Source organism: Monopterus albus, unplaced genomic scaffold (assembly GCF_001952655.1).
Source record: "Monopterus albus unplaced genomic scaffold, M_albus_1.0 scaffold50.1, whole genome shotgun sequence".
Taxonomy (NCBI): Eukaryota; Metazoa; Chordata; class Actinopteri; order Synbranchiformes; family Synbranchidae; genus Monopterus; species Monopterus albus.
In genome coordinates, this window is record NW_018127930.1 from 1,075,161 (window position 1) to 1,078,479 (window position 3,319).

A 3,319-nucleotide genomic window follows, 5' to 3' on the forward strand; every position below is an offset into this window, starting at 1 on the left:
CATCACTGCAGCCCTCCACCAGTCGGGGCTTTATGGCAGAGTGGCCCGACGGAAGCCTCTCCTCAGTGCAAGACACATGAAAGCCCGCATGGAGTTTGCTAAAAAACACCTGAAGGACTCCAAGATGGTGAGGAATAAGATTCTCTGGTCTGATGAGACCAAGATAGAACTTTTTGGCCTTAATTCTAAGCGGTATGTGTGGAGAAAACCAGGCACTGCTCATCACCTGTCCAATACAGTCCCAACAGTGAAGCATGGTGGTGGCAGCATCATGCTATGGGGGTGTTTTTCAGCTGCAGGGACAGGACGACTGGTTGCAATCGAGGGAAAGATGAATGTGGCCAAGTACAGGGATATCCTAGACGAAAACCTTCTCCAGAGTGCTCAGGACCTCAGACTGGGCTGACGGTTCACCTTCAAACAAGACAATGACCCTAAGCACACAGCTAAAATAACGAAGGAGTGGCTTCTGTCAGTTTGGCTCGGCCGCTGTGGCCTCCCTCACTCTTCCTACTGTCTCTTGCCCATTACATTATCACATTCACCTGTTCCCCACTCCCTTATCACCAGCTGCACTTGATTAGGTTACTCACTATATTACCCGGTTTCACTCCTCAGTCACTTGCCAGTTCATTCTAGTCTCTAGGCCAATTTTTTTCCGTGCTTTTTTCGCTGTTTTGTATGTCTTTATCCCCTAGCCAGCTACTGTTTTGTGTTTCCCCAATGGACTGTTCCTCCGGACCGTGGCTCCAGTCTATCACAGGGCTGAGATGTAGACAGACAACATGCAAACATGAAAAGCATGTAAAATATATCCACAAAACTGTGCAGTCGAAAAATTCCGCTTTTACAATGGCACTGGCAGATGTCAGGCAATCTCACATGAACACACAACTGACTGGAGATTATGACCATTCAAGGAAATCCTTAAAACTATCACGTAATACTTTATATTGTTAAAAAAAAGTCTCACGAGCAAGAGTTTGTGAGGCGCGTATAAACCGAGTTGGTTCTCCATAGAAATACTACTACTCATTTTGGCTGGATGGCCAGATTTGTGAAGACCATTGATGGATCAACATCTCTGCCATTTGAGAATGATGGAGGCTACTGTGCTCTTGGGCACTTTCAATGCTGCAGAAATTTTCGTGTATCCTTCCCGACATCTGTCTTGATACAATCCTGTCTTGCAGGTCTGTGGACAGTTCTCTCGAACTCATGGCTTTGTTTTCACTCTGCCATACACCATCAAATATGAGACCTTTTATAGACAGGTGTGTGCCTTACCTGATTATATCCAGTACATTAAATAGTAGTAGATATAGTAGATATAGGTGCACTCTAATCAAGCTGTAGAATTACCACTGATAGGAGTAGAATGCACCAGAGCTTGATTGCGCTTCGTTGTCCTAAGGCTCCGACCTGTGTCCGCCTCTTTCTCATTTGCTCACTGACTGGTGCGAACGGTACCTAACAGCTTCACAACAACTCCGTGACTGTTCTTGAATAGCCCAGCCAGAGCCCTGACTTAAACCCAATTGAGCATCTCTGATGAGACCTGAAAATGGCTGTCCAGCAATGTTTACCATCCAACCTGACAGAACTGGAGAGGATCTGCAAGGAGGAATGGCAGAGGATCCCCAAATGCAGGTGTGAAAAACTTGTTGCATCATTCCCAAAAAGACTCATGGCTGTATTAGCTCAAAAGGGTGCTTCTACTAAATACTGAGCAAAGGGTCTGAATACTTATGACCATGTGATATTTCAGTTTTTCTTTTTTAATAAATCTGCAAAAATGTCAAAAATTCTGTTTTTCTGTCAATATGGGGTGCTGTGTGTACATTAATGAGGAAAAAAATGAACGTAAATGATTTTAGCATATGGCTGCAATATAACAAAGAGTGAAAAATTTAAGGGGGTCTGAATACTTTCCGTACCCACTGTATGTCTGATCAGAGGTCAGATGTTACATGGCCATGGAGCAAGAAGCACCCATTTTTAGTATTCTCATTAAAAATGTATGTTTTGATCATCAAATAGGATGAGCCTTCAGGCTGGGAGGATTCATGGAAACTGTCTGAAGCAGAACCTGAATCAAAACAGACTACAAATGACAGGACACTAACGCCAGCCTCCTCCAGCACCAACACCACAGTGATGATAAAGATAAATGATGTGTTCCAGCCTGGCTGGATTGACTCCTGGCTGCTCTCTGCTGCTCCTGTAGGAGAAGGCCAAGAACATCAGAGGAACTGGAGCTCCTGCTGGGGATTCAGGCAGCAGACCAGGTGGGTTTCGGCTGCGTTTCTAATGCCTAATGCCAAACAGGGAAAGTACTGTTTATCATAAAATGTATATATGCCTAGGTATGGTACAGTACTTTCTGTGGCACTCAGCTCTGAGCCCACTGTATACACACTGTATAGTTCAATCATCATACAGTGAAGCACTATTATCTGACCATGTACAGTCACACAGGGCACTGTCAAAAGAAAGTCTCCCAGACCTTAGATCAATAGTACTTGTCTCCATCCGTTATCACCAAACTTAACAGTATACTTTAAAGACTTTCTAAAGCCACAAGTCATCTTGCAAAGTTTCAGTTCATAAAGAAGACATGTCAGCCTAATATCCATATTTGTCAGAGCATACATACTTACGTTTAATTACTGTATTGTTTTTATTAATATTTTTACTGTGTAGCACAAAAGGTCAGTGTTGTTTCAGATGTATTAATTCTGTCCTTGAAATGCTGCATCACAAATCTGCACTTCTTGCACAGAATGTCACAGATTACATTTTTTTTATATCTATATTTGTTACAATAATTAAAATTTTCCAAATTTACAAATGTATGTTATTTGCAAGAAATGAATTCCCTGACATGTTGGTGATGTACTCTATTTACAGTATACTGAAAAACTGATAATTGAAGTGCTGAAGTGCTTTGTTGAGAAGTTAACACAATACAAATAGATTTAAACTTAAGAGATCAGATTTAAACTGCTAAAAGTTTTTTTTAATTAGATAATAACACATCACGTGATATTTTTTAAAACATGAACATATACATTTCTGATGCCTTAGACGTAGTTTTTAAATACATGAAAATCTGTTATTGGTGCCACCTGATGGGCAAACTATTTAATGGAGACTGTTTCAAAACTACAGTACATCAAACATGTAGTTTTTATTTAATATTTGCATGCTGCACTTGTTTTGTTGGATCTATGATCCATCCATCCATCCATTTTCCCCTGCTTATCCGAGACCGGGTCGCAAGGACAGCAGTCTAAGCAAAGATGCCCAGACTTCCCTG